Here is a 13,228-nt window from a genome sequence, read left to right as displayed (position 1 = left end):
TGTAAAGTCTGATTTATACTTCTGGGTCGAACAGGCGCCGTAGCTACGGCCTTTTCTTCGGCCTCTGCCGTGGTACTCCGGTTTACACAAGCATCATGCCCGTGGACACTGCAGACTAGCGGTTCGCATGTGTACTGCACGTCGACGCGGACAATGATGCAGAAGTATAAATGAAAACCAACGCACAGCGGGTACGAGAGGTCCCGGGTTTCTGGAGTTGTATAAGTCGATCCGACCATTGCCATAGTTGGGCGGCGCTGCACTGCAACCATCTGGGTTGGGATCGAGCCTCAAGTCCCTTACCCTGATAAGCTTTGGTCAACACTCGATTGGAAGGGAAGCCCAAGCTGGTGTAGCTGTGGCAGATAAGAGTTTTTTTTTTTTGCAGCCATATCTGTCGTCTTCACGACGTCACACCCCTAGGAGTCTTGTTGGTCTAGGGGTATGATTCTCGCTTAAGTTGCGAGAGGGCCCACCTTCAAATCCCGAACGAGCCAGTCTGCAACTTCAAAAGTGCTCTTTTAATGTGTATCTGTGCATCCTGCTTTCTTTACCGGGAACACAGTGAAGAGTTTGGTTGAATGCCTCGTTGGTCTGGGGTATGATTTACATTTACATTTACATTTATTCATTTAGCCGACGCTTTTATCCAAAGCGACTTACAATTGGGAATACAACAAGTGATTCATCCTAAGGAGGCAGATCAACATAGGAAGTGTTCAAAAATACCATATATCAGGCGTTGTTAGAAGAGTGCAGGCTAGAAGGAGAAGATCAAGAAAGAGAGGAAAAACAGGCTAGAAGGGAGGATATTTTTTTTTTTTTTTTTTTTTTTTATTGAGTCAGATAGTGTCGAAAAAGATGGGTTTTCAGCAGTCGTTTGAAAGCTGTTAAGGAGTCTGCATTCCGGATAGGGGTGGGAAGATCATTCCACCAGGCAGGAACGTTGAACGAGAATGTTCTGGACAGTGATTTCATGCCTCTCTGTGGTGGTACAATGAGGCGTCTTTCACTAGAGGATCTCAGTCTTCTGGAAGGAGTGTAGATGTGTAGTAGTGAATGGAGGTAGGCAGGTGATGATCCGGTGGCTGTCCTATAGGCCAGCATCAGTGTCTTGAATTTGATGCGTGCTGTAACCGGTAGCCAGTGCAGGGATATGAAGAGAGGTGTAACATGGGCCTTTTTGGGCTCGTTGAAGACCAGTCGTGCTGCTGCATTCTGAATCATTTGTAGAGGCTTGATTGTACATGCTGGAAGACCAGCTAAAAGAGCATTGCAGTAGTCCAGCCTGGAAATGACCAGGGCCTGGACGAGGAGTTGTGTAGCATGCTCTGTTAGGAAGGGCCTGATCTTTCTGATGTTGTACAATGCAAACCTGCAAGATCGAGCGGTCTTAGCTATGTGGTCTTTAAAAGTCAGTTGGTTGTCAAAGATAACACCCAGATTTCTGGCTGAAGTTGATGGGGTAATTGTTGATGAACCTAACTGGATGGAGAAGTCATGCTGTAGAGATGGAGTGGCAGGAAAGATAAGGAGTTCCGTCTTTGCTAGATTGAGCTGTAGATGGTGTTCCTTTATCCATGCAGAGATATCCGCTAGGCAACCTGAGATCCGTGCAGCTACCGATGGATCGTCTGGTTTGAAAGAAAGATAGAGCTGTGTGTCATCAGCATAGCAATGGTAGGAGAAGCCATGTGCCTGTATGATGGGGCCCAGAGATGTAGTGTATATGGAGAAGAGGAGAGGTCCAAGAACTGAACCCTGAGGAACCCCAGTGACCAGTTGATGAGTTTTGGATACCTCGCCTCCCCAGGCCACTCTGAAAGACCTACCAGAGAGGTAGGATTTGAACCAGCGAAGTGAAGTCCCTGTAATACCCAGCATTGAGAGGGTGGACAGGAGGATCTGGTGATTCACAGTGTCAAAAGCTGCAGATAGGTCCAGCAAGATGAGTACCGATGATTTGGACTCAGCTTTTGCCGTCCGCAAGGCTTCAGTGACAGACAGTAGCGCAGTCTCAGTTGAATGGCCGCTTCTGAACCCTGATTGGTTAGAGTCCAGTAGATTGTTCTGTGAGAGGAATAAGGATAGCTGGTTGAAAACAGCCCGTTCCAGTGTTTTTGCTATGAATGGAAGGAGGGAGACAGGTCTGTAGTTGTCTATGAGTGAGGAGTTAAGTGTAGGTTTTTTGAGCAGTGGGGTTACCCGGGCCTGCTTAAATGTAGTGGGAAAAGTGCCTGTGAGAAGAGATGTGTTGATGATGTGTGTGAGCGCCGGTAGGATTGTAGGGGAGATTGCTTGGAGAAGGTGTGAGGGGATAGGATCTAAAGGACATGTCGTCGGATGGCTGGAGAGGAAAAGTTTGGTTACTTCTGCCTCCGAGCAAGGACAGAAGGAGAAGTGGGGTGTTCCAGCCGTGATTGTGGTCAATTTTAGTTCCTGTATGTGTGGAGCTGAGAACTTATTATTGATCGATGTAGTTTTGTCTGTAAAAAATGTGGCGAAATCATCAGCTGTTATAGAAGTTGTGGGAGGTGGTGGAGGGGGACAAAGCAGTGTATTAAATGTTTTGAAAAGGTTGCGTGCGTCCGGGGAATTGTTGATCCTGTTGTGGAAGTATGAAGATTTGGCTGCATGTACTTGGGTAGCGAAAGATGAGAGCATAGACCGATACATACTGAGGTCGGATGGATCCTTAGATTTGTGCCATTTTCTCTCAGCTGCCCTAAGTTTGGAACGATGCTCACGAAGAACATCGGATAACCAAGGGGTTGTCGGAGCAGATCGTGCTGGCCTGGAGGAGAGAGGGCATATAGCATCTAGACAGGAGGTAATAGTGGAGCATAAGGTGTCAGTTGCTGCATTAGTGTCCAGGGATGAGAAGTGAGTAGGAGAGGGAAGGGAGGAGGATACTAAAGAAGAAAGATGGGAGTGTGAGAGAGAGCGTAGGTTTCTTCTAAAAGTAACAGGTAGAGGGGTTGGGAGTGCACAAGTAGCAAGATGTAGGTCAAATGTAATGAAGAAGTGGTCAGAGATGTGTAGGGGTTTGACCACAACATTGTCTGAAATACAATTTCGCATGTAAATGAGATCAAGTTGGTTGCCAGATTTATGAGTGCATGTAGTGATAACACGTTGTAGATCAAATGAAGCTAGAAGTGAATTGAAGTCAGCAGCATAGGGTTTGTCAAGGTGAATGTTGAGGTCCCCAAAGACTAGAAGTGGGCTGCCATCCTCTGGAAACGAGGACAGCAGCCCATCCAGCTCTTCTAAGAAGATGCCAAGTTGAGTAGGAGGGCGGTAGATTACCACAATGTGGAGTTCGATAGGAGATGTTACAGTGATTGTATGAGATTCAAATGAACTATAATTGCATAGAGGAGAATGGGTTGAGTATTTCCAGTTGTTAGAAATAAGAAGTCCCGTCCCCCCACCCCTTCCAGTCTGACGAGGGGTGTGAGAGAAGGAAAAGTTATTAGAAAGAGCAGCTGGGGTTGCAGAGTCTTCTGGACGAATCCAGGTCTCAGTCAAGCCTAGAATGCTCAAACCAGATTGCACAGAAAATGCTGAAATGAAGTCAGATTTGTTTACAGCTGATTGACAGTTCCAGAGTCCAACCGTGAAAGAGAAAGGTTCAGTGGAAGAAGTGTCGATAGGACGCAGGTTAGAAATATTGCGTCGACGTGTGCGTGTGATATTAGTGCGGTGTGAAGAGACCACCGGAATGAGTTGGAAACACATGATAGAGGAGGACAGAAAGAAGAGTGAAATAAAGGAGAGGAGTACTTAAGTGCGTTGTCGGTGTCGTTGCTCGGAGAAGTCGCGCAGGAAAAGTCGCAGTCTTTACTCTCGTCGGTCTTCACGCGAGGAGGCTGAACGCTTCCGCTGACGCTTCAGCGTCAGCTGTTCTGACGCAGTTAAATAGACAACCAAACAGTGCTTCAATGATAAAAGCTAGGGACGCCTCCTAGGCTCAGTGAGCCGCGAATGTCTCGCCCGCACGCAAAATGGCTCAATAGAAACTCAAAAAGCAACAGCTTCGCACTTGTAATAGCTCCAGAAGGGAACGATATGACAAAAACAAAAGCTTCCCTTGGCCGTACGCTCAGTTATCAATTTTAATGATTGCAATAAAAACTAGAATTTAAAGCAAAAACAATCGCAGGACAAATAACAGAAGAACACTCCTTTTCTAACAGTGAATAGATGTAAATAAAACAAACGAATAATTAAATAGAACAACAGAGTACTTTAAGAAGCAGCTCAAAATTAATATTAACCAATAAGTAAATAGAAACTACAGAGTGCGTTTTAGAAGCAGCTCAAATTTAATATTAACCAATAAGTAAATAGAAACTACAGAGTGCGTTTTAGAAGCAGCTCAAATTTAATATTAACGAATAAGTGAATAGAAACTACAGAGTGCGTTTTAGAAGCAGCTCAAATTTAATATTAACCAATAAGTAAATAGAAACTACAGAGTGCGTTTTAGAAGCAGCTCAAATTTAATATTTAACCAATAAGTAAATAGAAACTACAGAGTGCGTTTTAGAAGCAGCTCAAATTTAATATTTAACCAATAAGTAAATAGAAACTACAGAGTGCGTTTTAGAAGCAGCTCAAATTTAATATTAACCAATAAGTAAATAGAAACTACAGAGTGCGTTTTAGAAGCAGCTCAAATTTAATATTTAACCAATAAGTAAATAGAAACTACAGAGTGCGTTTTAGAAGCAGCTCAAATTTAATATTTAACCAATAAGTAAATAGAAACTACAGAGTGCGTTTTAGAAGCAGCTCAAATTTAATATTAACTAATAATTGAATAGAAACTACAGAGTGCTTAAGAGAACAGCGGCTTAAAATTAATACTTAGGAATAAGTAATTAAACAGAAACGACAAAGTGCTTTTAGCAGCAACTCTAAGTAACGACCGCCTAGTGAAATAGTATTAAAGTAGACACTTACGCGCCGTCGTTCTTTCTCGTCTGAGGACTGAACTCACTTTCCCGCAGTATGGAAAGTAAGCAAACTATTTAAGCAGTATTCTCGCTAGCCACGCCTCCTAGGCTCAGTGAGCCGCGAATGTCTCGCCCGCACGCAAAATGGCTCAATAGAAACTCAAAAAGCAACAGCTTCGCACTTGTAATAGCTCCAGAAGGGAACGATATGACAAAAACAAAAGCTTCCCTTGGCCGTACGCTCAGTTATCAATTTTAATGATTGCAATAAAAACTAGAATTTAAAGCAAAAACAATCGCAGGACAAATAACAGAAGAACACTCCTTTTCTAACAGTGAATAGATGTAAATAAAACAAACGAATAATTAAATAGAACAACAGAGTACTTTAAGAAGCAGCTCAAAATTAATATTAACCAATAAGTAAATAGAAACTACAGAGTGCGTTTTAGAAGCAGCTCAAATTTAATATTAACGAATAAGTAAATAGAAACTACAGAGTGCGTTTTAGAAGCAGCTCAAATTTAATATTAACGAATAAGTGAATAGAAACTACAGAGTGCGTTTTAGAAGCAGCTCAAATTTAATATTAACCAATAAGTAAATAGAAACTACAGAGTGCGTTTTAGAAGCAGCTCAAATTTAATATTTAACCAATAAGTAAATAGAAACTACAGAGTGCGTTTTAGAAGCAGCTCAAATTTAATATTTAACCAATAAGTAAATAGAAACTACAGAGTGCGTTTTAGAAGCAGCTCAAATTTAATATTAACTAATAAGTAAATAGAAACTACAGAGTGCGTTTTAGAAGCAGCTCAAATTTAATATTTAACCAATAAGTAAATAGAAACTACAGAGTGCGTTTTAGAAGCAGCTCAAATTTAATATTAACTAATAATTGAATAGAAACTACAGAGTGCTTAAGAGAACAGCGGCTTAAAATTAATACTTAGGAATAAGTAATTAAACAGAAACGACAAAGTGCTTTTAGCAGCAACTCTAAGTAACGACCGCCTAGTGAAATAGTATTAAAGTAGACACTTACGCGCCGTCGTTCTTTCTCGTCTGAGGACTGAACTCACTTAAGGACTGATTCTCGCTTAAGTTGCGAGAGGTCCCGGCTTCAAATCCCGAACGAGCCTGTCTGCAACTTCAAAAGTGCTCTTTTAATGTGTATCTGTGAATCCTGCTTTCTTTACCGGGAGCACAGTGAAGAGTTTGGTTGAATGGCTCGTTGGTCTAGGGGTATGATTCTCGCTTCGGGTGCGAGAGGTCCCGGGTTCAAATAACGGACGAGCCCGACTCAGTCGTTAAAGCCTGTTTTACTTGAGTTTTAATGTCTATCCTGTAAGTGCCAAAATGGACTTTTCTTACCAGGGGTGCAGCAAAGCATGTCGCCGGGTACAATGAATTGTGTAGGTAGTTGGCTCGTTGGTCTAGGTGTATGATTCTCGCTTAGGGTGCGAGAGGTCCCGGATTCAAATCCCGGACGAGCCTGTCAGCAACTTCAAAAGTGCTCTTTTAATGTGTATCTGTACATCCTGCTTTCTTTACCGGGAGCACAGTGAAGAGTTTGGTTGAATGCCTCGCTGGTCTGGGGTATGATTCTCGCTTAAGTTGCGAGAGGTCCCGGCTTCAAATCCCGAACGAGCCCGACTCAGTCGTTAAAGCCTGTTTTACTTGAGTTTTAATGTCAATCCTGTAAGTGCCAAAATGGACTTTTTTTACCAGGGGTGCAGTAAAGCATGTGGCCGGGTACAATGAATTGTGTAGGTAGTTGGCTCGTTGGTCTAGGGGTATGATTCTCGCTTAGGGTGCGAGAGGTCCCGGGTTCAAATCCCGGACGAGCCCGCCGTGGCCTTTGAGGCCTGTTTTCAGTCTGGGGTTGATTCGAGGCTCACGTCCTGACAAGTTTTGGTCAACATTCGATTGTAAGGGCTGTCCAATCTGGTGGAGACCCAGCAGAAAGGATGTGGGAGTTTTTTGCAGCCGTATGTGCCTTCTTCACAACTGCACACCATTGATAGGCTCGTTTGTCTAAGGGTATGATTAACATTCTGGGTGCGAGAGGTCTTGGGTTTAAAATCCAGGATGAGTCCGTCTGCAGCTTTAAAAGTGCTCTTATTAATTTGTAGCGTGCATCCTGCTTCCTTTACGAGGAGCGCAGAGGGTTCCAACAGGAGAGAGGCTCGTTGGTCTAGGGGTATGATTCTCGCTTAGGGTGCGAGAGGTCCCGGGTTCAAATCCCGGACGAGCCCGCATTCAGCCTTCATTTTTAAAGTTGCATCCATTGATCCGGCTTTCTTTTGACGTCTAAGTCGCACCCTTTTTCTCAGTTCCTCATCTGCAATTTAAACTTGGTTGGCTGCTTAGCTTGATGGGTTTGAGAGTTTGCACTGAAAGGAGGTATGGTCACAGAAATCGCTCAGATGGCAACCGTCTACAGTTGAACCTTGCTTCACATCTTTCGCGTGACATTTTTGGGGTCAACAGTCGATTGGGAAGTTAGCCCGAGCTGGTGGAGGCATGGCAAAAATGAGTGTCTTAGCAGCCATGTGCATAGTCTTTTTGCATTTGGCAACCAAGGGAGCAAGCAGATTTGTGTGGCTCGTTGGTCTAGGGTTGTGATTCTTGCTTCAGGTGCGACAGTTCTTGGGTTCAAATCCTGGACGAGCCTGTCTGAAGCTTTGAAAACACCTTTTTGGAGGAGTAGCTGTCTATCCTGCTTGCTTTGGCTCAGTTGCAAGCCATCATTAGGTAGGACTGAAATCTTCCTACTTGTGGTTTTTTCAGTGTCAATGTCATTTACAGCGCTGGTCACTGGCCAGACGTGGCATTGTCAATATAGCTCATTTGGGAGAGTGTAAAGTCTGATTTATACTTCTGGGTCGAACAGGCGCCGTAGCTACGGCCTTTTCTTCGGCCTCTGCCGTGGTACTCCGGTTTACACAAGCATCATGCCCGTGGACACTGCAGACTAGCGGTTCGCATGTGTACTGCACGTCGACGCGGACAATGATGCAGAAGTATAAATGAAAACCAACGCACAGCGGGTACGAGAGGTCCCGGGTTTCTGGAGTTGTATAAGTCGATCCAACCATTGCCATAGTTGGGCGGAGCTGCACTGCAACCATCTGGGTTGGGATCGAGCCTCAAGTCCCTTACCCTGATAAGCTTTGGTCAACACTCGATTGGAAGGGAAGCCCAAGCTGGTGTAGCTGTGGCAGATAAGAGTTTTTTTTTTTTGCAGCCATATCTGTCGTCTTCACGACGTCACACCCCTAGGAGTCTTGTTGGTCTAGGGGTATGATTCTCGCTTAAGTTGCGAGAGGGCCCACCTTCAAATCCCGAACGAGCCAGTCTGCAACTTCAAAAGTGCTCTTTTAATGTGTATCTGTGAATCCTGCTTTCTTTACCGGGAGCACAGTGAAGAGTTTGGTTGAATGGCTCGTTGGTCTAGGGGTATGATTCTCGCTTCGGGTGCGAGAGGTCCCGGGTTCAAATAACGGACGAGCCCGACTCAGTCGTTAAAGCCTGTTTTACTTGAGTTTTAATGTCTATCCTGTAAGTGCCAAAATGGACTTTTCTTACCAGGGGTGCAGCAAAGCATGTCGCCGGGTACAATGAATTGTGTAGGTAGTTGGCTCGTTGGTCTAGGGGTATGATTCTCGCTTAGGGTGCGAGAGGTCCCGGATTCAAATCCCGGACGAGCCTGTCAGCAACTTCAAAAGTGCTCTTTTAATGTGTATCTGTACATCCTGCTTTCTTTACCGGGAGCACAGTGAAGAGTTTGGTTGAATGCCTCGCTGGTCTGGGGTATGATTCTCGCTTAAGTTGCGAGAGGTCCCGGCTTCAAATCCCGAACGAGCCCGACTCAGTCGTTAAAGCCTGTTTTACTTGAGTTTTAATGTCTATCCTGTAAGTGCCAAAATGGACTTTTTTTACCAGGGGTGCAGTAAAGCATGTGGCCGGGTACAATGAATTGTGTAGGTAGTTGGCTCGTTGGTCTAGGGGTATGATTCTCGCTTAGGGTGCGAGAGGTCCCGGGTTCAAATCCCGGACGAGCCCGCCGTGGCCTTTTAGGCCTGTTTTCAGTCTGGGGTTGATTCGAGGCTCACGTCCTGACAAGTTTTGGTCAACATTCGATTGTAAGGGCTGTCCAATCTGGTGGAGACCCAGCAGAAAGGATGTGGGAGTTTTTTGCAGCCGTATGTGCCTTCTTCACGACTGCACACCATTGATAGGCTCGTTTGTCTAAGGGTATGATTAACATTCTGGGTGCGAGAGGTCTTGGGTTTAAAATCCAGGATGAGTCCGTCTGCAGCTTTAAAAGTGCTCTTATTAATTTGTAGCGTGCATCCTGCTTCCTTTACGAGGAGCGCAGTGGGTTCCAACAGGAAAGAGGCTCGTTGGTCTAGGGGTATGATTCTCGCTTAGGGTGCGAGAGGTCCCGGGTTCAAATCCCGGACGAGCCCGCATTCAGCCTTCATTTTTAAAGTTGCATCCATTGATCCGGCTTTCTTTTGACGTCTAAGTCGCACCCTTTTTCTCAGTTCCTCATCTGCAATTTAAACTTGGTTGGCTGCTTAGCTTGATGGGTTTGAGAGTTTGCACTGAAAGGAGGTATGGTCACAGAAATCGCTCAGATGGCAACCGTCTACAGTTGAACCTTGCTTCACATCTTTCGCGTGACATTTTTGGGGTCAACAGTCGATTGGGAAGTTAGCCCGAGCTGGTGGAGGCATGGCAAAAATGAGTGTCTTAGCAGCCATGTGCATAGTCTTTTTGCATTTGGCAACCAAGGGAGCAAGCAGATTTGTGTGGCTCGTTGGTCTAGGGTTGTGATTCTTGCTTCAGGTGCGACAGTTCTTGGGTTCAAATCCTGGACGAGCCTGTCTGAAGCTTTGAAAACACCTTTTTGGAGGAGTAGCTTTCTATCCTGCTTGCTTTGGCTCAGTTGCAAGGCATCATCATTGTGGTTTTTTCAGTGTCAATGTCATTTACAGCGCTGGTCACTGGCCAGACGTGGCATTGTCAATATAGCTCATTTGGGAGAGTGTAAAGTCTGATTTATACTTCTGGGTCGAACAGGCGCCGTAGCTACGGCCTTTTCTTCGGCCTCTGCCGTGGTACTCCGGTTTACACAAGCATCATGCCCGTGGACACTGCAGACTAGCGGTTCGCATGTGTACTGCACGTCGACGCGGACAATGATGCAGAAGTATAAATGAAAACCAACGCACAGCGGGTACGAGAGGTCCCGGGTTTCTGGAGTTGTATAAGTCGATCCGACCATTGCCATAGTTGGGCGGCGCTGCACTGCAACCATCTGGGTTGGGATCGAGCCTCAAGTCCCTTACCCTGATAAGCTTTGGTCAACACTCGATTGGAAGGGAAGCCCAAGCTGGTGTAGCTGTGGCAGATAAGAGTTTTTTTTTTTTGCAGCCATATCTGTCGTCTTCACGACGTCACACCCCTAGGAGTCTTGTTGGTCTAGGGGTATGATTCTCGCTTAAGTTGCGAGAGGGCCCACCTTCAAATCCCGAACGAGCCAGTCTGCAACTTCAAAAGTGCTCTTTTAATGTGTATCTGTGCATCCTGCTTTCTTTACCGGGAACACAGTGAAGAGTTTGGTTGAATGCCTCGTTGGTCTGGGGTATGATTCTCGCTTAAGTTGCGAGAGGTCCCGGCTTCAAATCCCGAACGAGCCTGTCTGCAACTTCAAAAGTGCTCTTTTAATGTGTATCTGTGAATCCTGCTTTCTTTACCGGGAGCACAGTGAAGAGTTTGGTTGAATGCCTCGCTGGTCTGGGGTATGATTCTCGCTTAAGTTGCGAGAGGTCCCGGCTTCAAATCCCGAACGAGCCCGACTCAGTCGTTAAAGCCTGTTTTACTTGAGTTTTAATGTCTATCCTGTAAGTGCCAAAATGGACTTTTCTTACCAGGGGTGCAGCAAAGCATGTCGCCGGGTACAATGAATTGTGTAGGTAGTTGGCTCGTTGGTCTAGGGGTATGATTCTCGCTTACGGTGCGAGAGGTCCCGGATTCAAATCCCGGACGAGCCTGTCAGCAACTTCAAAAGTGCTCTTTTAATGTGTATCTGTACATCCTGCTTTCTTTACCGGGAGCACAGTGAAGAGTTTGGTTGAATGCCTCGCTGGTCTGGGGTATGATTCTCGCTTAAGTTGCGAGAGGTCCCGGCTTCAAATCCCGAACGAGCCCGACTCAGTCGTTAAAGCCTGTTTTACTTGAGTTTTAATGTCTATCCTGTAAGTGCCAAAATGGACTTTTTTTACCAGGGGTGCAGTAAAGCATGTGGCCGGGTACAATGAATTGTGTAGGTAGTTGGCTCGTTGGTCTAGGGGTATGATTCTCGCTTAGGGTGCGAGAGGTCCCGGGTTCAAATCCCGGACGAGCCCGCCGTGGCCTTTGAGGCCTGTTTTCAGTCTGGGGTTGATTCGAGGCTCACGTCCTGACAAGTTTTGGTCAACATTCGATTGTAAGGGCTGTCCAATCTGGTGGAGACCCAGCAGAAAGGATGTGGGAGTTTTTTGCAGCCGTATGTGCCTTCTTCACGACTGCACACCATTGATAGGCTCGTTTGTCTAAGGGTATGATTAACATTCTGGGTGCGAGAGGTCTTGGGTTTAAAATCCAGGATGAGTCCGTCTGCAGCTTTAAAAGTGCTCTTATTAATTTGTAGCGTGCATCCTGCTTCCTTTACGAGGAGCGCAGTGGGTTCCAACAGGAAAGAGGCTCGTTGGTCTAGGGGTATGATTCTCGCTTAGGGTGCGAGAGGTCCCGGGTTCAAATCCCGGACGAGCCCGCATTCAGCCTTCATTTTTAAAGTTGCATCCATTGATCCGGCTTTCTTTTGACGTCTAAGTCGCACCCTTTTTCTCAGTTCCTCATCTGCAATTTAAACTTGGTTGGCTGCTTAGCTTGATGGGTTTGAGAGTTTGCACTGAAAGGAGGTATGGTCACAGAAATCGCTCAGATGGCAACCGTCTACAGTTGAACCTTGCTTCACATCTTTCGCGTGACATTTTTGGGGTCAACAGTCGATTGGGAAGTTAGCCCGAGCTGGTGGAGGCATGGCAAAAATGAGTGTCTTAGCAGCCATGTGCATAGTCTTTTTGCATTTGGCAACCAAGGGAGCAAGCAGATTTGTGTGGCTCGTTGGTCTAGGGTTGTGATTCTTGCTTCAGGTGCGACAGTTCTTGGGTTCAAATCCTGGACGAGCCTGTCTGAAGCTTTGAAAACACCTTTTTGGAGGAGTAGCTGTCTATCCTGCTTGCTTTGGCTCAGTTGCAAGCCATCATTAGGTAGGACTGAAATCTTCCTACTTGTGGTTTTTTCAGTGTCAATGTCATTTACAGCGCTGGTCACTGGCCAGACGTGGCATTGTCAATATAGCTCATTTGGGAGAGTGTAAAGTCTGATTTATACTTCTGGGTCGAACAGTCGCCGTAGCTACGGCCTTTTCTTCGGCCTCTGCCGTGGTACTCCGGTTTACACAAGCATCATGCCCGTGGACACTGCAGACTAGCGGTTCGCATGTGTACTGCACGTCGACGCGGACAATGATGCAGAAGTATAATTGAAAACCAACGCACAGCGGGTACGAGAGGTCCCGGGTTTCTGGAGTTGTATAAGTCGATCCGACCATTGCCATAGTTGGGCGGCGCTGCACTGCAACCATCTGGGTTGGGATCGAGCCTCAAGTCCCTTACCCTGATAAGCTTTGGTCAACACTCGATTGGAAGGGAAGCCCAAGCTGGTGTAGCTGTGGCAGATAAGAGTTTTTTTTTTGCAGCCATATCTGTCGTCTTCACGACGTCACACCCCTAGGAGTCTTGTTGGTCTAGGGGTATGATTCTCGCTTAAGTTGCGAGAGGGCCCACCTTCAAATCCCGAACGAGCCAGTCTGCAACTTCAAAAGTGCTCTTTTAATGTGTATCTGTGCATCCTGCTTTCTTTACCGGGAACACAGTGAAGAGTTTGGTTGAATGCCTCGTTGGTCTGGGGTATGATTCTCGCTTAAGTTGCGAGAGGTCCCGGCTTCAAATCCCGGACGAGCCCGCCGTGGCCTTTGAGGCCTGTTTTCAGTCTGGGGTTGATTCGAGGCTCACGTCCTGACAAGTTTTGGTCAACATTCGATTGTAAGGGCTGTCCAATCTGGTGGAGACCCAGCAGAAAGGATGTGGGAGTTTTTTGCAGCCGTATGTGCCTTCTTCACGACTGGACACCATTGATAGGCTCGTTTG

General features: G+C 46.0%; 8 non-coding genes across 8 annotated transcripts; all 8 read left to right on the top strand.

The window, feature by feature from the left end:
• The first annotated feature begins 6,740 nt into the window (after positions 1-6,740).
• Positions 6,741-6,812, top strand: trnap-agg (transfer RNA proline (anticodon AGG)). The gene has a single exon. It is a non-coding gene; the product is annotated as a tRNA-Pro (tRNA).
• A 335-nt stretch (positions 6,813-7,147) lies between these two features.
• Positions 7,148-7,219, top strand: trnap-agg (transfer RNA proline (anticodon AGG)). Its single transcript has one exon. It is a non-coding gene; the product is annotated as a tRNA-Pro (tRNA).
• A 1,384-nt stretch (positions 7,220-8,603) lies between these two features.
• On the top strand, positions 8,604-8,675 carry trnap-agg (transfer RNA proline (anticodon AGG)). The gene has a single exon. It is a non-coding gene; the product is annotated as a tRNA-Pro (tRNA).
• A 282-nt stretch (positions 8,676-8,957) lies between these two features.
• On the top strand, positions 8,958-9,029 carry trnap-agg (transfer RNA proline (anticodon AGG)). Its single transcript has one exon. It is a non-coding gene; the product is annotated as a tRNA-Pro (tRNA).
• A 335-nt stretch (positions 9,030-9,364) lies between these two features.
• On the top strand, positions 9,365-9,436 carry trnap-agg (transfer RNA proline (anticodon AGG)). Its single transcript has one exon. It is a non-coding gene; the product is annotated as a tRNA-Pro (tRNA).
• Positions 9,437-10,954: 1,518 nt separating this feature from the next.
• Positions 10,955-11,026, top strand: trnar-acg (transfer RNA arginine (anticodon ACG)). Its single transcript has one exon. It is a non-coding gene; the product is annotated as a tRNA-Arg (tRNA).
• Positions 11,027-11,308: 282 nt separating this feature from the next.
• Positions 11,309-11,380, top strand: trnap-agg (transfer RNA proline (anticodon AGG)). The gene has a single exon. It is a non-coding gene; the product is annotated as a tRNA-Pro (tRNA).
• A 335-nt stretch (positions 11,381-11,715) lies between these two features.
• On the top strand, positions 11,716-11,787 carry trnap-agg (transfer RNA proline (anticodon AGG)). The gene has a single exon. It is a non-coding gene; the product is annotated as a tRNA-Pro (tRNA).
• The last annotated feature ends 1,441 nt before the right edge of the window (positions 11,788-13,228 follow it).

The sequence above is a fragment of the Garra rufa genome, chromosome 2 (assembly GCF_049309525.1).
Source record: "Garra rufa chromosome 2, GarRuf1.0, whole genome shotgun sequence".
NCBI lineage: Eukaryota > Metazoa > Chordata > Actinopteri > Cypriniformes > Cyprinidae > Garra > Garra rufa.
Note: the sequence above shows the minus strand (reverse complement) of the source record. Positions and strands in the feature narration are given on the sequence as shown.